The following is a 21622-nucleotide window of genomic DNA, read 5'->3' as shown; positions in this document are numbered from 1 at the left end:
ACGCATGAAGTAAAATAATCAGTGTTCTAAATAGTGGAAAGCTTGGTTAGATGAAAAGATCAAACTTCAAATTTTTATGAGCTTAGTTGAAGTAAGACGACAAAGGGTATCAAATTTTACCTTTCTATTTTATTAACAAGGGTGCTAGCTTCAACCTCGTTATAGAGTGACCGTCGAAAACCTTTTTGAGCCGGTGTACTGGATATAAATAACTTTTTGAAAGCGACATTCTTGAAAAAATTATCTTAGATAAGATCGTGCTTTCTAGGACTTGGAACGATAACACATATATGAATGACTTAAGTCAATTCGGACCCAAATCAGTTTTGATTCCTTTTTATTAAACATAAACTAAATTCAATCCGTAATCAATGTGGAGCAGCATATTATTATTTTGGAGAAAAATACCTCCATTGAGCAAAAGAAATTAAAGAGGTCAAAATGGTATTTCCCTAATATTTTCCACTTATTATATGTCGTCGTTTTGAATCTTCCCAGTGTGTGTATTCTATTCAATGGAACGAAAAATGTTTTTATCTTTCCCATTGTTATTGAGGCTCAGCACAGAAATCTATAATTATCAACGTTCGAAGATGACGGAGGTGGGAGTTCGATGGTTCATGAGGTCATAGGGCGCCGCATCACGGACGTCGACCAGCCAATCGTTAACTATATCATCAACGTCGACGGAGAGGACTTCGATTTCGGTGTCGACGGCGAAGGTGCCTTTGAAGCTCTAGGCGAACTCCTTGTCGACTCTGGCTGCGTCACCGACGACTCTGAATGTTGTTCAGTACGTGTTGATTGAAGAAGTCTTCCATTAGTTCAATAGCACTCCTACTTGCATTTTAAATTAGACTTCTTTGGTTTCCGAATTTGCTTGCAATTGGAATTTATCCTTCAATTTGCTGGTTTTAGGGTTCTAAAAGGCGTTTATTCGTGAAATAAAAACTTAGGGTGTTGCCGATTGCAAGCATGAAATTTACAAAGAAGTAGAACAAATTCTAGGCAATTTCCTATAATTATTTGCATGAAAATTGTTAATTGAATGTATTTGATTTATTTAATTTTCAATCTAAAAGTATTATATTTGTCCTTTTTTTTATTGGTGGATAGACTATCGGAAGTAGACGAGAGAGGGAGAATTATCTTAAAAATAAAAATTTACTCCCATAAAAAATTTTTGTTTTCAAGGAAAATATTATCTCGTGACCAAAATAAGAAAGTATTTTTCATGGAAAAAATCAATCAAATAACACAAAAGTAGAAATTTGGATGGAAAAATGACATTTTCTATGTAAAATATTGACACCCTGCATTTGATTGAAAATTGTCAATTAAATGTGTTTGATTGATTTTATTTTCAACCTAGAAGATGTTATATTTGTCCATTTCTTATTGGTGACGAGAGACAAGGAGACTGAATGACTTGGAAAATAAAAACCTACTTCCCTAGAGAAAGTCACGTGACCAAAAGTATGAAAATATTTTCTCTTGAAAAAAATATCAATCAAACAGTACAAAAGTAGGAATTTGGGTGGAAAAATGATATTTTTCATGGAAAATATAAAAATATTGGCAATCAAACACACTTTTAATTCTAATTGAAAGCTCTATTGAGGAAAATATTATTAAACTGTTAACCTTTTTTCTTATTTTTCAGTGTTGCAGTTATAATGTTGAACTTCAGCAATCTCTTTATTTAGTTAGCATAACTGTAGCAAAACAAAATAAAAAGAAGAATAAGGCAATATCTAATATCAGAAAACTTATTCTTATTGCTGGTGAAAGATTTATTTCAATGTTATAGTTTATAATGTCTTCAAACCTATTTGTTAAATTTGCTCAGGTGGATATTGCAGAAAGATTAACACAATTGAATAAAAGAGGTGGTGGTATAATTATTTCTCTTGCTATATTGGATGTGGAATATAATAATTTCTGTGAAATTTCATGACAGGTGTGTAGTAAAATCTCAGAAAAATTTGGGAAGCATGGGTTTGTGGAAGCAAAACCAACAGTAAGAAGTCTTTTGGCACCATTGAGAATGTATGATGGAATGGATGAAGAGGAAGCTCCAAAAAAGAAGCCAGAGCCAGTGGATGGTCCTTTATTGACTGAGTGTGACGAGATGAAGCTTGAAAGGAGGAAGAGGGAAGAGGATCGCCAGAGAGAGGTAAGAGAAAAAAGAATCTATTTTTTATTATTATGTGAGTTTAATAGTGTCATTAAAGGTCAAATGATTATGTGAGCGAATATGGCTGCGACATTTACATGCTTTCCTAATGATAGTTTCTATGTTACATATATGGTGTAGGTAATACAAAAGATAAATATTCAGAATAGGAGTTGACCTAAACATCTTTTATTTATATGCACTTTTTTTATGTCATAATTCGTACTATGCCTATGCAAGTCCCTCTCTTTGTTAGAACAAGATGTCTCAGGTAATAGCAATAATAGGATCTTTTTACATATATGTATATTGTACATTAATATAGATAGTCGTTCTGTACTTCTGTTCATGTCTTTTTACTTCTTTATTTTGTTGCATTTCTCTCTTTTTTGCATGTGCGTGGACCAAGGATGTTTTCGTTGTGGCGTGGGGGGATTGGAGGAATTGTTGACAGGGATTGGTCCCATTTTTGTATGGTTTCTTATTAGTTCTTGTATGATTGTACAGGCACAATACCAAAACCACTTAGAGGAGATGGAGGCAGTCAAAGCTCGAATGCCTGCTGTACGTGTAAATCATGATAATAGTGATGCACCGGCTGTTAGAGATATTCACATGGAGAATTTTAATATACAGTTGGGGGTGTGATCTAATTGTCGATGGTTGCGTGACTTTATCTTATGGAAGGCACTACGGTTTTTTTAATTTTTTACTTTAGCAATGATCTAGAAGTTCACCTAGTGTGTGTGTGTGTTGGTCTACACACAAACATTCACACATATTGAAACAAATTTTTTTTCCCTTCTTTGAAGCCTTTTCTTGTCCATACATTTATGTTCTGTGTATTTATTACGTAGAGGATTCATTGATAAATGTGATGCTTATTTGCTTTTCTATTGTGGGAACACGTTTATAGTTACATTTATATTTACATTGACATCAGACAGACTTTACATACTTCATGTTACACTTGACTTGCATATTTTTAAACAAGTACTTGTCATGGAAGCAAGTTTATTGTTTAAAATATACTTAACTACGTTTGCCCAATGACAACAAGAAGCTAAGCTTATTCCTAATAAGTATATGGTGTTAGATATAATGAAAATAAAAATTTTGCAACTACATTACACTGATAAATATTAATTGGCATACAAAGTTGTGGGATTACAATTAAAATTCTTAGAGAGTCATTCACTGTTATCTGCTTGTAGGCCTTGTTGGAAGGAATGGTACAGGTAAAACAACCTTCCTCAGGTACATGGCCTTGCATGCCATTGACGGCATCCCAAAGAATTGCCAAATATTACACTTGGAGCAAGAAGTGGTTGGTCATGATACAACAGCTTTGCAATGTGTTCTAAATTCTGATTTTGAAAGAACCCAGCTTTTGGAAGAAGAAGTTCACCTGCTTGCGTTACAGGTTGATACATCCTCTTTCAAATTATGAAGTTTAATCCATTGCAACACTTGTTATTCCATTTGCCTTTACTTTCTTTCTGCAATGAATCCATGCTCTTCTAAAATCTTGTATTGAATGTAAACTATTCTTTAGAGAGAAATGGACCTAGAGGGGGAAGCTGGAAAGAGCAGTGGGGAGCTGAATATAGGGGTTGACAAAATTGCCATTGCACAGAGGCTTGAAGAGATATACAAAAGACTCGAGTTTATGGATGCTTACTCTGCAGAAATAGCCAAATAGGAGGTAATGTTAAATAAAGAAAGAAAAAGGTACACCAAGCAAGAAGGCAGGGGCGGACCCACAGTGGGTCCTGGTGGGTCACGTGACCCACCAAGTTTGGTTTTTTTTTTTTTTTGTTAATAAAATCGTATTCATCAGAACTAGAAGAGTCTATCCCATTCCAAATTGCAGTCGAAATATGAGGAGGAAAACCAACAGTCCCTCCGTAATGTTCGTCTCGCTTGAACCCTTCCCTAATCCTCCTCTTGACTTGAGTGTTGCCGGCGATTGGAGACTCAAAGTCATCCACCAATCCATCCACCATCCGCTGCGGGCCTGTTGCTGCCGAATCAGTCGAGTGGTGCTGCTCCCGTTTCAGTGGAATTGACGAGTTCTGCCACTGTCGATTCAGTCATTTGCCATCCGCCATCGTCCAGATGTTGACAGTTGTCGCCACCTGTCCACCGTCCATTGCTATAGTCGTCCCCTTCCCAAATCCTAAGGACCCAAGGTTAGTCACAGAGTTTACAGGTCTTTACTCTCATTTGTGTTTAGATTTTAACTTACATAAACATTACATCTCCCGATCTCCGGACTCCCGTCATGACAATTAGCTATGGCAGTGTGGGAAAGTGAAATTTGAACTAAAGATTTATTTTGTGATTTAGGAATCTATCTGAATTTGTTGAACAAGATATATAAATGTTAGGGATTGAATTTCTTGGAGCAAATCTGACAATATTATTTGTGAATGTGTTGAACTAGCAAAATAGGTATGTAAATGCTAGGGAATAGGGATTGATTGTTTGAATTTTGTTTGGGAACTGGAAATTTCATCAAAAATTAAAAATAAAGATAGCATTATTCGGCAATTGTCAAATTGATTTGCTTAAAACTTTAGGCAATTGTGAAATTCATTTTGTGATTATTGATAGAAGGATTGTTTTTTTCTCTTGAATTGAGTGTTTTATTTTGGTTGATTGTTGTAGCAGTTATGGAAAAGTACTTTGAGCATAAATCTGCATTTTCTTGTGATATGCAAAATGTTAATGAAAGGAATATTCAAAATGAAAAGGCTGAAATGAATGCTGGGGATGAAAATAAGATATGAATTTTTATTGATTTTTTCCCGACTTTTTGGAAGTTTGAGTATGCCCCACTAACAAAAAATTCCTGCGTCCGCCACTACAAGAAGGCATGCTAACTTTTTAGCATAAAAGGGAGTTAAGTAAAAAATAAAAAATAAAATTCAGTCATTATCCTTGTGTTTAATTTGTTAATGAAAAATAATGTTACCCATTGGATCTCACTTCTGGGGCCCTTTCAAATTGGTGCTGGCTTTGAATTTTATTTTAACTTTTTTGCCCCATCATGCAGACTTGAGCCATCTTTGACTTTATAATGATGAACGTTGAGAGGTGATGCATTTGTTCTCTTTACAAGTGGTGGTTTACATAGGCAGTTTGCTTGGATTTATATGCTATTTTTTGTACCAACTGCTTAGAAATCAGGATCTTATTTTATATATTTTGGAAAAGGCTTGACAGGTTGACGACTATCTGTCAACTGGTGAGCTCAAACCTCTTTGTGTCTGACAGTGTACTGGTTATCTTTTTTTTTTCCCTTCCTCCAAGTGACCAGATCAAACCTTTTAATATACTATAATTTGTTAGCTAATCATTCAAATAGTTCTCTCTGATTTTACTTATCTGCTGTTGGCTCATGATTCACTACCATACGTTCAATGTCACGTGGTGTACCTGACCGTTGTTTACATATTATCAATAATTGCCATAATGTCGTTTTTATAATTCTTCTCTTGTTGCAATATTTCTCAGGTTCTAAGTTTCTCTCCAGAAATGCAGAAGAAGCCCACAAAAGCTTTTTTTTGGAGGATGGCAAATGAGAATAGTTCTTGCTCATGCTTTGTTCATTGAGCCTGATCTATCACTACTTGATGAACCCACGGTCTGCTATCCATGTTGCTATCTGTTAGTGCATTCATGTTCAATTTGAACTCAATTACACACTTTTGTTCTGCTTTCATGGCAGAATCATCTTGATCTTCATGTTGTCTTGTGGCTGGAATCGTACCTTGTGAAATGGCCAAGAGGTTTATTGTTGTTTCGCGTGCGAGAGAGTTCTTGAACGCTGTTTACCTTTTCATCTCTTGGCTGTAATTAGCTGACAATCAGTGTTTATATATTTCTCTGGTCACCTGCTGATGTATTCTTTGCCATATCATTTGCTAAATTACTTTTAGCAGGGGTCTCAGACATTCTCCATCCTCAAGGACAAAAACTAGTCATTTTCAGAGGAAATTATGATGTATTTGAGAGAACAAGGGAAGAATAGCTCAAGAACCAGCAAAAAGGATTTGAGTCAAATAAACGCTCAAGGGCCCACATGCAGGTTCATACTTTGTAATCTACATCTTCCATATTTGGTGTCTGCTGATAGGACCCCGGCTGCAGTGGATGAACAATACTAGAATAGAAATGAAATGTTGTATTTTATTGATGATACTGAGAACTACAATACTTGGGAAATAAAACACATAGCCATTCGAGAGGGCTAGTCTCTCCACATTCTTTACTACTCAATTTTCTCCACTCCCAATCACTACTGGTTGCCACTTTATTTATAGATTCTTTCTAGCTGCTTACCCACCACAACCTGCCATAATAACAATCGTCGTGTGACAACTTTTTGAACGGCGAACTCCCTCTATTCGCAATTGTCGGCCAGAGATCTGTAACTATCGTCGTTTTGTCGTACTCGCAGACTGATTGGATGTGTGGAATGGGATAGTGTGCTTGTTTGGATTTGGGCTGTTAAGTATTTATTTTATTCTTATATGGGTTGTAAGCTAAGTGGGCCTGCTTCATGGAGTCATTGCGGCCTTCCACTCTTTGGACATGCTCCCTAATAAGGCCCAGCCTCATTTGTTGAATATGGCCTAGTTTCTCATCATAGTCCAACCCTACGAAATCCATTAATTTTCTATCGTTCTTATCTTGCTTCGGCCAATTCACGGAGATCCATTCCATGGCCTGCAAAGACCTTTCCTTCGGCAATGGTATTGATAAGATTTCAATTAATCTCCGCCTTTTTACCCAATTTCACCCAATTTAGGTTCAACTTTTTCAGTTTTCTCAACAAGTGCACCAATTCGTCCCCTCCAGATTTGTCCAATGATCTCTCCCTTCCCAATCTATTGATCAATCAATTTGGACACATCATTGGGGGTGACCTAACCATTCCAATTCCCAGAAATTTTTCGTTCATCAGCATTGAAAATTTTCACGTTCCCAGCATACTTGTGGCCTCCAACATGCGAACAAGCAGTAACTACCACCTGATTCTGTAAACCCTTCGATTCAATGTTCTCTTTGAATTTCTCGATCAAAACAGGTGAGGTAGCTGCCAATACCAAGTGATACTGTTGCAGTACCAGCGCAACTAAGCTTGGATTCTTTATCTCTGTCTCTTCAATTTCTAACACCACCTGCCCTATTTTTTTGAATGCCTTCACCATAGATTTTCTAAGCACTCAAGTTTCATTCAACCTCTTAATTGGAGGAGGACCTCTTTCCATTGGCGTGGGTGGCCCTACGGTGATTGCAGTGGTGTTTGGTACAGCAGTAGGTGTTGGGCTGTGACTGTAATTCATCTGAAAAGGGAAAGCATGAGAGTTGAAATTCATAGTTGGGCCTGCTTTAGACCTTCATTGCAGTCCTTAACTCTTTGGGCCAATTCCATAGTTTGGCCCATCCCTTTAGGCTTTAGCATCTTCCCTTCTACCCAAATCACTTGTTTCAGCCCATTGACTCCATTCTCTTCCACAGCATCTTCTGGAAGTGTTAACAATGGCGAAATAGGCATTTTCAATCTTCGCCCTCGCTGCTCCACCCGCCATGATTCCTCCCTGTGATTCAAGCTGTCTATAATTGCCCAAATTTCATTCGATTCAAGTGTACTTTCAGAGTTGAAGATAATTTCAGGCGATGCCGCTACTGGACCTTGTTCCGCACCTACTCGTCCCATTTTTTCAACCATGGAATCAAACTTCTCCTTCATGATAGACATTGCCTTCTTAATTTCAAATTTTAGTGTGTTCAAATCTTGTACTTCCAATTGAATTCCATTAATTTCGTCTCCAAGGCTTCCACTCGATCTGTAAGAGTCATTTTCCCTGATCTCAATTGCTCTGATATCATTTTCATAGAACTTAGAAGAGCCAGACTCGAAAAGCTAGTCATTGAGATTAGAGAATCCAAGTCTATATAAACCACACAAAGGAAGCTCATACTTTCGATGTGGAATTTAGGTGCTCATACACCCCAATGGGAACCATGACATCTGCATGCATGCACACACATTTTTTATTCTAAGGGAAATACTAACCCTGCGTTTTCTTTTGAAAAATTCATATTGCAGTCATTTATCGACAAATTTCGCTACAATGCCAAGCGTGCATCTCTTGCTCAGTCAAGAATTAAGGTACATTTCTTTGCTTTTTTACTGGCTACTTATAACTTTCTTGGTTCATATGTTTAGGTTCCATATTGTGAGCAATGAAATTGAGCGATCTCACTTTTGAAAGATAACTTAGTGAGTAGTTCCATTTACAACTTTCAATCAATTGTATTGTGATGCTGTGCTAATGAAATTGTGGGCATAAATATTTTTATGGTCTCTTGTATTAAAAGATAATTCCTTTCTCGCTCTTCCTCATATTTACCAGGCACCGGAACGGTTGGGTCACGTGGATGAAGTTGTAAATGATCCTGAGTATGCATCTTTTCTGACAATATTGATGCCTATATTTATATTTGTGTAGTTTGTTGTTTATTGATTGATTTCAACTATTTGTTGACATGTTAACATCTAGAAAATAGTGATTTTGATGCCTTGCCCATCAATTCTGATCTGTATACCATTTTGTGATGGGCAGCTACAAGTTTGAATTCCCATCTCCTGATGATAGACCAGGACCGCCAATTATAAGCTTCAGGTTTGACATCTGATTCTTAATAATGCTTCAGTGTTATGTGCCTTGGGCTTGTACAATTTAAAAGCAACCATCTCCCTGGTTCTCTGTTTGTTTAACAAACACTTGTGGATAGTCTTTCAATCTGCTTCTTAAGTTATTGTTCCACTACTTTGTTTCTCTTTTCTTTTTGAAGACAATTACTTGCCTTCGTTAATCTTTGTACTAACTGCAGTGATGCATCCTTTGCATATCCAGGGGGCCCGACACAAGAATTTGAATTTTGGAATTGATCTTGATAGCCGAGTAGCAAGTAAGACCTTTTCTAAACCTGTTAAGTGATCTTCCTTTCTGAATAATTCTGTTAAACTTTAGGATATGTCTACATATTAGTGTGTTTTCTGCACTGTCAACACTAAAATGCTGTATGATCATGGGAGAAACCATAGGACTCTTATTATTTATATAATGGTTTATGAATTGTTTCAAGGTGCTGTCATTGACAATATGATTTACTACAGTGGTTGGTCCAAATGGTATTGGAAAGTCAACTATAACTTAACTTATTTCTGGGGAGCTTCAACCAAGCTCTGGAACAGTTTTCCGTTCAGCTAAGATATTATATATGTTTTCTCAATGATGGTCTTCTGGAGGAAGTCGTGGCTTCCCTGTCTCCTTGCTTCTCTATTCTTTTGATCTTGTCAATTCATCAAAAGGTCCAAATATTCATATTATTGTTCTGGATTGGCATGTTCTGTGCTTGTTGTTTCCTCAGGAAATGGTCTCAGATACCTTAAGCGGCTTCATCAATCTATTCATTCTTCTATACCATTAATCTCTCGCGTTTTTTTTCTCTTCAAAATACTGTGTTTTATGGTTGAGTATTTTAAAGTATTGGATCAAAGTACATGCAAAAAATATATACATATATATATATTAATCCCTTCGAACCCCAACTAAGAGTTTTCTTTGGCTCCTTTACCACAACATGCCAGTAGGGTATTTTCTCTACTTCTCCACCTCCTTTAGTTATAATCTGTATATTTATCTTCTGTACTAATTCCATAAGAATCTAGATATTTGTTGTCGTAACTACGATCCTTAAACTGTTTTTCGCGAACTAAGATTTAAGACACTCCCTCGCCATTTAGCAATCTGGGTACTGATGTATTACTTCTTGTTAGCTGATGAAACCATTTGTGAAAGTTGTCTTGATTTCTTCTGTGTAAATTGTAGTAATTTTATTTTTTGTTCCGGAAAGTAATAACATTCCAAGGGCTAAGGATATGATAAATTCGTGGTGGGGTTGTTTTAATCAGTTATTACAGAAAATGCCTCTTTTGGATAATTAATACTTGAGTATCTTCGATTTGGACAAAATACAGAAGCAATTTCAGCATATTTGTTTTCAATTTCCTGCACGAATTCATGTTGATCTAATTCACCTGAAGCTGTGTTAATTTAGTTGTCGTCTATCAGTCAGAATCATAGACTGGCCATACAAGGTGTGATGTGTGCTTCTTTATGTCTTGGTAGCATAATGTCAATTTGCTGCTTAGTATTAATCAATATGCATAACTCACTCGACTGATTAGCAATACCTGTTGTTTCTGGAGTATAGTATAAATTCCTCCATCAAACATTACTATTCGTCATTGGTTCAATATACCAGTTGGTGAATCCTCGACTATTGTTTTTGTACATAAATTATACACTGAATCTAAATAATTTCTTAATTATGATTTTTGATATATGAATTTGAAAAACTGCATTGGTTGTATGTAGTTGTTTTTCTATCATTTCAACTTGTGTGCTAAATGATATGATTCCTATCAATCTAGACTAGAAGGAGGGTTGGCATTTCTAATTTTCATGTTTGCCCCGCGGAATTATGTACAGCCTTGCCCTTTTCTCCTTCAAGATCTTACATCATTATAAATTCGTTTTCTGCTTTTATTTACTCTGCCTAAGAGTTCTTACATATGGTACTTTACTTCTGGGTTTAGGCGTGCTAGGTTATGCACTTTTTATCAGGTAGGAGTCAACTTACCCGGTTTCCCTAGAGTAACGAAGCAAGACTTGTCCCTTTTTCTGATTGTTCGGAAAAATTGACTTTTGTTATATCTTATTCGGATGGAGGGAATGGATTACATCATGGCGGATTGGGACAGGGTCTGGTCTGAATTGAATACAACAACAATAATAATAAGAGAGATGTTGACAATTCTCCTTTGATGCCCATGTGATAGTTTTGCATTACGCTTGAAAGCTCCGATGATGACTTGCTCTTATAATATCGTTCCAATTTCTGAAGCTCTACATTGTGTGGAGCCATAGGTTGAGTTGAAGGGACAACTGAGGAGCTTACGCTTTTCTTATCATGTGGTTTTATTTGTTTAATTGTTTCTTTTTCATACCTATATGTACTCCATCCTAGCAAACACTGTTGTATAGACAAAAATCATCCTAGTAGAAAGTAGGCAAACATATGAACATCTAATAGAAGAATCAATTAATACCATCAAATAATGAAATGGTTCACATGGTGAATGTATTAGTCACATACACCTCCAAGAATTCTTTCAAAAAAAGTTGGAGATTCAATATTGACCTTTGTAGTTGAAGGTTTAATGACTTACTTGCTTTGCAAATAAGTTACACATGGATAATTATTAGGTAAAAGAATCTTTTAATTCTTTAAAAGATGTCCATGTGACTCTTTTATTATTCGACGCATTATTATAGCTTTTAGATGTCCAAGTCTATCATGCCAAAGTATAAAACTTTTAAAGTCAACGAACTTCTAGGTTGCAATAATATTTGATTCAACTATTTTTTTTTATAAATTTATAATACATACCAGACAAGAGTGCATGAAGTTTTTTCTATCTTTTTATGACCAAATACAAAAGAAGTTATGTAAAGAAATGTGACATTATTTTCTTATATCGTTTTCAATGTGATATCCCATTGCAGAGAATATCTTTAAAATTAAGCAAATTTCCTCTTTATTTGCTAGGATAAAGTATATCGTCAATAAATGATTTTATATTTTTGATAAAATAATACAAGATTTTTCGGAGCCTTCAATATTATTCGATGCCCCGATATTGTATTAACATTTTTTTCTGTTAATATTAAGTCCAAAAATTATTTTTTGTCTTGAAAAATAATGTGTAATTGTACTATCAATCAAACAGGTATTTTCACAATCCATCATAAATTTATGACGAAACAGATATATTTAAAAACTTGAATTTAAATTTAAAAGAGTAAATATAATTCAATGCTATAAAATTGAGTAAATATAATTCAATGCTATAAAATTAACGATACATAATAAAACTTTAAATTTTTGAAAAAAGTAAAAATATATTTCAAATTGAATTCATAAAACAAAGGGAATATTAGAAAGTAAATTAATCTATGTCTTCCAATACACCATCTTAATCAAATGGTTAATATTCCTATTTGGATAAAAAAAAGAAATCAGAGACGTTCAAATGTGTCACATAAATTAGATTATCATAATCAGCAAAATTTGTTTCACTTTTCCATTTTTCTTGATTTTTGGTAGAGATCTACAAAATGTTTTATCATATGACAGGTACGTGTTCAATGCCATTTCATTCTATATGTATAGCAACTTTTTTCGTACTCATTTTTAGATGTGTTACTTAAATTTTCTTTGTAATTTTTGAAATTGTTGTTTTATTACTGATAATTTTGTCTATAATTTATTCCAAGTGTACGTCTGCTTCTATGTTCACGTTCAAATTCATGTCCTTGTCTTAATATTGCATTTGTTTTAGGTAATATAGTTTCATTTGTTTTGGGCAATCGTACAGAACCAGTTGGACGTAACCTAAATTTTTCTTCAGCAGTTATTATTTTGTTCAGTTACAACACAGACAAGATATAAGTTCTGAGTATTTTTTGAAATCTCGCTCACAATATTCCTATAGCAGGAGCCCAATCGAGGCATGAAATGTGGAAAAGTTTTTTCCTAACATATTTTCATTAGTGACTTTTTCTCCACACAAAGTCAATTTTGAACATATTTTGAATAGTTTATAATTGTATTCATTAACGGTTTTGAAGTTTTGCAAACAAAGGCGTATCTACTCATAGCGGCAGGGACGGATTTGGGGAGCGGGGGACGGGACAGGACCCCTCTCAAGCCCAACAAATTTTTTCTAAAGGTATTTTTTATTTCTTTTGGTAAAAAATCAGTTTTTTATGTGTAAATTTTTTTTTCCACGTAGTAGCCAGATTTGAAATTTTTTAGCCTGGTTTTGGATCCAATCCTGAATCCGTCCCTGCATAGCGGGTTTTGGGAAAGACTATAGTCTTTTGATGATCAAATCTTTCAGTTAGTTTTTTTAAAGAACTTGTGGATCATTCTTAGTGAGATATTCAATTTTAGATGTATCGTGAAGATGATGACGATAGAAGATTAATGTTTTTGCACGATCTTATAGGGATTCTTTATTTTATTTTATTTTATTATTTCTCCATTGAGTACTCATTGTGGATAGTTTTCGCCAGATATGTGAAGTGTAGCAAAATTAAGTTTTGTGATATTTGTCATTTGATTAACTACTCAGTAAAGCGAGAGAAAATACAATTATTTTTGAAAAATGTGATTAAAACATCACATAATAGTTAATAAAGTAGTTAATGTCAACTTGACATAAGTTACGTATTTTGTTTCACGGATAAACACTAGTTTAAAATAATAAGTCTTTTCAAAACACGTGTTACTTTGAGAGCAAGTAATATTTTTCAAAAATATCAATTATAACGTTGCGCTGCTTTCGGAGCAACAACAAATAATTTATAAGATATAGATTTACGATTAATATTTTTTTGGAATATTAATTACAATGTCGTGCGACTTAAAGAGTAACAATATGATAAGTTATCAATTTAAATTTTATAGAAGAACATTTAAAAATATTTATCGATATTGAAAATATGAATTACCGTACAAGCGTGATATAAATTTATATATAAAAATTAATTACCGAACGTATTGATAGCGGCACAAATTTATGTAAGTTTCGGCAAGATGTATGATATGCGGAATTATGAAGCTGTGTGACGTGTGTAGAGAAATAAAAAGACCCACATGCATTACGAAAAAAAAAAATAAAAAAATGTAATCATGTTAAATGCACACGAAGAAAAAAAAAAGAAAAAAATGAAAAAGGTCACAGATAAACTTAAATTGGTTACCGTAACATAACATAACTGAGGCAATGGAAATTAGTTATAGTAAATTGGTACATATTTATGAACATAAGTTGGTTACTGTAACATAATTGGCAACTCAACGGAACAATAGCAAGAGACGTAATTGGTTGCAAACAAGGCAAAAAATTCACATGTCATTAAATTAATTTTGGTACACGCGATAGATGATTATGTTTATAAAAAATTACTACATTAACTAAATTTTGAAAAATAAGCTTCGTACGGATAATGTATTATGAAAAAGAGGGAAGAGAATAGAGAATAAATGTCAATAGATTTGTGTGTATTATAATGAGAACCAAAATCCTATGTTTATAGGAAATGATTGTAGATACAATGACAATAATTTTTAGAACTGTAAGGATATAATTTTCATTCATTAATAAATTTACCATTTACAATAATTATCAAAATGTTATTAAAAGAGGGAAAAAGAGAATAAAAATCAATAGATTTGTATATTTTATTAATAACCAAAGTTCTATATTTATATGGAAGAATAAATAATACAACGATAATAATTTATAGGGCTGCAGGAGTATAATTGTCATTCATTAATAAACTTATTATTTACAATACTCCCATTGAATGATACATTACAAAATATTTGTCTCGTTAAAAACCTTGTTTGATAAAACCCAATGAGGCAAAATAATCAAACGAAGGAAAGTGTACAGTTATTTTTAGAGTATTAAAAATAAACACTGCCTCATTAAAAGCTTACTAGGAAAATTCAATGAGAAAAACCTTAAGCAAAGGAAGAAGAGTACAATTACTTTCCATGATATTGATCACTGAAAATTTTCGAGTCGATGCATTTCAATCTCATGAATCAATTTCTTGAATTAGATGTCGACAACTTTGTGGATAAATCGACCACATTGTCATTTGAGCGAATTTGTTGGTTATCGATGTCGTTATTTTTTTAAAGTTCATGTGTATAAAAGAATGTTGGAGAAATATGCTTCGTCCTGTCATATTTGATATAGTTTTCTTTGAGTTATTCAATACAAGCTGTATTGTTTTCATACAAGATTGTTGGGCTATCTTTTGTTGAAATTAACCCGCATAATACTTGGATACGATGATTCATGTTCCTCAACCATACACATTCTCGACTTACTTCATGGATTGAGATAATTTAAGAATTATTTGAGTATGTTGCTGTTAGGTATTGCTTTATAGATCTCTATGATATAGCTGTACTGTCATGTGTAAACACATATTCTACTTGTGATTTAGCTTTATATGGGTTAGAGAGATAACCTGTATTTGTATATCCCACTAAAGTAGATCCCGATTTTTTAGAATAAAATAATTCCAAATAAATAGTACCTTTCAAATAAAGAAAATTTTGTTTAATATCATTCTAATGTTTATGAGTTGGTGTAGAGCTATATCTTGTAAGGAGATTTACAGAAAAATTATGTCGAGTCGAGTTCAATTTATAAGATAAGTTAATGTTTCAATTGTACTAAGTTATGGTACTTAAGAACCAAAAACCCTTTTTTTTTTATGTTCAAGTGTGCGAAAATGGATCTTTTTCACATCAAGTGATCGAACAAACATAGATGATGCCAATGGATGTGCGTTGTTCATATAAAAATATTTAAGACTTTGTCTATATATGTAGATTGATGAACAAATAATTATTTTGGGATGTGTTCAATTTGCAATCCATGCTAAAATTTGATTTTTCTCAAATCTTTTATTTCAAATTCATTTTTCAAATAATTTGTAGTTTTGTGCCACGCATTTTCTACAACGTGATTTATATCGCAAGTGTACGGTGTCAAGTTTTGTAATATAGTAAAGGAATTATGATGTTGAATCCACAGGGATTGAAATTTAATTTCTACCAAGTACTAAAATTAGATAGTTTCTATTTTATCCAGATAACTGAAATTTTAGAATCAATATTTTTAAACTAAATTAACGCAATGAGTGTGGTGACGAATTCAAGGGATGCAAATTATATAACTAAATTAAAAATGGAAAAGCCTAGGGAATAATTTCACCTAACTATCAATTACAATTTAATTATGTCTAGTTACTCCAATTAGTTTTTTCATATTTAAAAGCAAGAATCCTAATATATTTCTCACCCCCTCTCTCGAGCACCAACTAGAAATTAATCCTAGATTCCAATTTCAACATCTTTGTTCCAAATTGAAAAATCAAGAATTTAATAAAAATCTGATTCTTTTGTGGAGTAAGCTTCACAAATTTTATACTTTCTCTCGAAACCTATAAAACCTATAATGTGTCAATCTGATGATCGTGCCTAAATCCCCCTCTCTCAAGCGCCAGAGTTGACTAGCATCAAATCATTCAATTGTTGATCAGACAATTGAAAGCATTAAAATCATGACACAATTAAACATATGTGGAAAATCAAATAAAAATAGCCAATACAAAATCAAATCATAATATCAAGTTTGGCTACATCAAATCGTAGAATATGAATTTAGTTCATGATATATTCTAAGAAAATACACAAATTCATATAAGAAAACATAAGGAAGAGAGTAGAAAAAACTAGGATTGTAGATCTTCAATTTCTTCCTTGATGTTGTTTTTGCCTCCCTTAACTCCTCCTTTGAATTGTAATTCAATCCCTTTGAATTTTTGGTTGAATTTTGTGTTCAATTCTCCAATTTTGCCCCCTTAAATTGTTTGAAAAAATAGGTCTTTTGAATGGTATTTATAATATCTTGAAGTTTTGGGACGAATTAGGATTGAGTGGGGAAAAAAAAAAAAAAAAAAGTCCAGAAACATTAAAAAAAACCCCTTTTTTTGCATAGCCGGCGCCTCGGCGCCCAATATTAGCGTTGTGACGCTAGGCATTCTGTTATTTTCAGATTGCTGGGCGCTGCAGCACTCGTTTCGGAAGGAAATTCAGCACCGCACCTCTTTTAGTATTTTTATCATAACTTTCTCGTCCGATATCCGATGCGGTAATTCAAAATGTGTTGGAAAGCTAACTCAAAGGGATACTTCAGACATCATTCTTCAACTTAATCATTTGCTTTATCAAAAATGGGTCTCAATGTGAGGCTGAAATTTCGGAGCGTAACTTTTCGGTTGGAAATTGATTTGTGATCATATTTCACCTAAATTTGATCCCTTTGACATTTTTCCTTGTCTAATTGACTCCTAACACTCTCTGATCTTCATTGCGAGGTTCGATACAATTTTTGATTATTTACATTTTAGTCCCCGAACTTTGAATTTTTTACAATTTGGCCCATTCTCTCTAACTTTGCCAACTTTTGCTTAATTCCTTCAATTTCATCAACCTATATCACAACATCAAAATACACATTAAAATGTTCTAAAACACTCTCAAGGATAACAAAATAATGAATTAAGTGACATAAGTATCATGAGTGTAGAGTACTCATCATTTTGTTTAGCTTTTTAGGAGTTCCAATTAAATCTAAATCATCACCATAAACTGCTACAATTACAAATTCAATATTTATTTTCTCTTATGAAAACACATTGCATACATCGTCATTTTTTTAACATTACTTCAACAAATATTCATTAAAGCGATTATACTACGTGCGTTTGTTTTATTTGATGAATCATTACTTCGATCGATATATTTCGATGTATTTATTTTGATTTTTTGCTATATGATGCAGTCTATCATGTGCAAAATTGTTGTGAACAATTTTTTCTTTTCGATTTTATTTCTTTTTCCATAGTGACGTAACTTATTGAGATATCTCAAATTTCATTATTTCGGATACTTGAACCTCTTCTGAGATTTTATAATTGGTTATGTCTAAATACTTATCAAAAGTATATGCTTTCTTAACGGGATCATATTTACTAATTGCTCCATTTTTCGTTTGAAAATTTTTTGTATTAGAATTGAACACCATAACGCTTCAAGCATGTCATAGATATGTCAAATATAATGCTAACAACTTGTCCTCATAGGACATCAATTCGTGTTAGAGTATTTAAAATTGGTACATGAGATATTCTTTATCTTTTTGATTAGTAAATTAATCTAAATAAATTATTTTTTGAACTTCTGTTTCGAATGATATTTTGAGAGGGTTTAGATGATGCATTTATACATTATTTTCAACTTCTTGATTTCTCTCCAATGTTGAGAGAATTGTCCAATCAAATTGACAATCATTTTTTAATCACTATAAAATATCGTCCATTTGGGATAAGGGTTTAAACTACGTATTTATTCTTAACGCTCTTTATTTTCCATTTCAATTCATTGCGGTGGTTCAATTTTACATATACTGTACCATCAAAATAATTAGATGAAAAATTTAGGCTCGGACCATAAACCAAGTATAACAGAGAGAACTATGATGTTGGCATGATGTGTAATAGAATTCCCTAAATAATAACAAGAAATACTTTGTTCTTAATTAAATTAGTTGGAGGCATTCAAAAAACAATAATGTTAAACCATTTATCGATATCCAAACTAACATTTATTAAAATATTGAGATTTATGTCCACTAGAATTAATTGAGATTTATGCCCACTAACATTAACAAAATACAATTTTGATTATATAATTTGAAAATCATGCTCATAATTTAAAATTGACCAGTAATTTCACAAACTTCAAGTTGTAAACACCATGCAATCAGCTAATATATGTATCAAATATATTAAATACAAATAATATTTATATGATCAACGTTCAGGATGATAGGATCCCCATTTATCACCCTAATTAATAATTAGGAATATAGGGAATTCAGTCAATATTTTAGCTAGTGATGGTTAATGAAAAATTTTCATGAAAAAAAAACAAAAATCATATAGGATTGAATTGAAGAATCTTTTGGTTCTTTATTGAATATTCATTAGAATTTTTAATTTTGCATCATTATTAATCCAGTGATGATCAACTGATCGTGCCAAACAATAAAATCAAATTGAACTTCTAATTCAATATAAGATATAATTCGATAATTTAATTTCGAAGAATACGATTAAAACTTATATAATTATATATCACTCAAATAGTCAACATAACCAATGTCCTCATGATATCAACTATATGCTTTTTTTCGAGGATCAATATAAGTTCAAAATGATATATTCTTAGAAAAATGTGCTAATTTGAGAGCACATCATCTTTAATTATTGCTTCTTTAAGAGCAATATGTCAATATTTTGTTTGAAATATTGAAAATTATAATACATGTTTTTCAAGTGTGAAAAATTAATATTTTTCTTGAATATTAATAATATAGATTTTTTTAAAAATTACAATCCAGTATTGAGTTGTTTAATTTATGTTTCTTTAGAAACACAAAGAATTATATATTATTTGGGATATGTACTATTTTGAGAGCACGTTATATTTTATTATTGCTTGCAATAATTCAATATTCTTCTAAAATATTGAAAGTAATATTACACTCTTTAGGAACAGTAAATATAATATTCTTCTGAAATATTGATTAAAATGTTGTGTTACTTCATGAGCAACAACATGATAAATTATTAATTTAAAATTTATAGAAGAACATCTTAAATATTTAATTTCCTTATAGATATGATATGAAATTATAAAGAAAAATTAATTATAAAAAATGTATAAGTAAAAAAATATTTCAAACATGCACGTGACTTGACTATATATATAGACATGCAAATAAGACAAAGTAATTATTATGCATATAATGAAGTAATCATTATAAATTTGCGTATAAGCAAGAAAAACATAGAAGAAGTAGAAGAGGAAGCAGTCTCATTTTAATGAATATATATATGTCGAAAAATATAAATGTCATCAAATTAATTTTGATACACGTGATAAATATTTATACTTATAAAAAATGACTGTATCCATTAAACTTTGAAAAATTAAGTTACTGTGTTGATAACGTGTTATAAAAAGATAAAAAAATAAAAGAGAATAAAAATTAATAAACTTGTGTGTATTTTATTAAGAACCAAAACTTTATATTTATAGAGAAGAATTATGGATACAACGATAATAGTTACTATGATTGTGGGGGGTACAATTATCATTCACTAATAAATTTATCATTTACATCACAAAAAATCTTCTCTAGCTCTTCTTGTTATCATTCTTTTTTATTGAGAAAATTAGGTCCAATATCCTCTAAAAATGACAAATTAGAAAACTACATCTAAAACTAAATAAAATCCTTTCACCGTAAGTAATACGCTTAACCCGAGCCAAAACCTTAGAAAGCCTCAAATCAGATATTTAATACGCATTCTTCTTCTTCTTCTCTCTATGGCTATCTCAATTGTATCTGTTTGTATTTCTTGATTTTAGGTCAGTTTGTGCCGATTTGTTTTCAAATTTGTGGCCAAATTAGTTGCATACTTTGTTATCAAAGGGAAAGATGGAATGCAGGTCGTTGAATTTGATTGGTGGGGATAATTGAATTTCTCCTGCAACTTAGGTAGTATATATAGATTGGTGGAGCTACTTTTCTTTGGGATTGTATTCATCAACACCGTTGCCACACCATTCTTGTAAGATCATTTTTGATTTACTATTCGATATTTAAATTCTATCTCTACAATGTGAATTCCAAGTTTATTCATCATCTAGGGGACAAAAGCTGCACGCTGATTTTCTGTTTGACTTTACTTTCACTTTTATTTGATAAGAAAATAATATTGATACATGATGATAACTAAGTTCTTTATATGTGCAACACAGACTGTGTTAGCTTGCCTTGATGTTGGTTGCTCCATCGAGAACACTAATAAAGGTTGCTCTATCCAATGACTGTTGATACTAATTGCATTACTAATCTCCGCTACCATGAATTGTGATGCATTATGCTGAGAATTAGTCTTTTAGAGTTGTTTTCAACGAGAGGAGACAACGGTTGGCGAACTCGACTTTGATGCAGAATGACACTTCTGGTTATGTTAGTCGGTCATTTTCTTTGTTCTATATCATCATAAATTTTAGTCTATATTAACATAAATGCGATCAAATTTGCAATTTAACGATGGTAAGTATTGACAAGTAGTATCTTGTAACATCATGGACATTGTATTTCACATTTAATTTTATACAGTATTTTTTATTTTCAATTTTTTTTTATATGATTAATGAGTTAGCTGAGTTGGAAGATGATTGGTATTTTGTTGATGATCTAATTTAAGATGGTGAACGAAGAAAGAGGACGGTGAAAGAGGACGGTGTTTATTGAATTGATTTCAATGTTTTAATTGGTGTTTGTCATTTTTTTTTGAATTTTTGTTACTTCTTTTAGTGTTTGTCACTTTTTAATGTCACTTTTTTAGAATTTGTCATTTCTTTGTCATTTTTAATTTTTTTTTATCAATTTTTTAATTACAAACATCACTTTTTTTAAATAAAAAGTGACGTAATGTCACTTTTTAATAAGAAAAGTGATACTTAATTTTACACAGTATTTTTACTTTTAAAATACTTTTTATATGATTTTTTAAAGAACTTTTAATTTTAGGGTACTTTGGAAGTTGCTATTTTTATGTTGAAATTACA

At 32.3% G+C, this 21622-nt stretch overlaps 1 pseudogene; it reads left to right on the top strand.

Moving 5' to 3' along the window:
- Positions 1-18: 18 nt before the first annotated feature.
- Positions 19-10165, top strand: LOC111393164 (annotated as a pseudogene).
- The last annotated feature ends 11457 nt before the right edge of the window (positions 10166-21622 follow it).

This window comes from Olea europaea, chromosome 4 (assembly GCF_002742605.1).
Source record: "Olea europaea var. sylvestris chromosome 4, O_europaea_v1, whole genome shotgun sequence".
In the NCBI taxonomy this organism is placed as follows: Eukaryota; Viridiplantae; Streptophyta; class Magnoliopsida; order Lamiales; family Oleaceae; genus Olea; species Olea europaea.
This window is presented reverse-complemented; position numbering and strand designations above follow the sequence as displayed.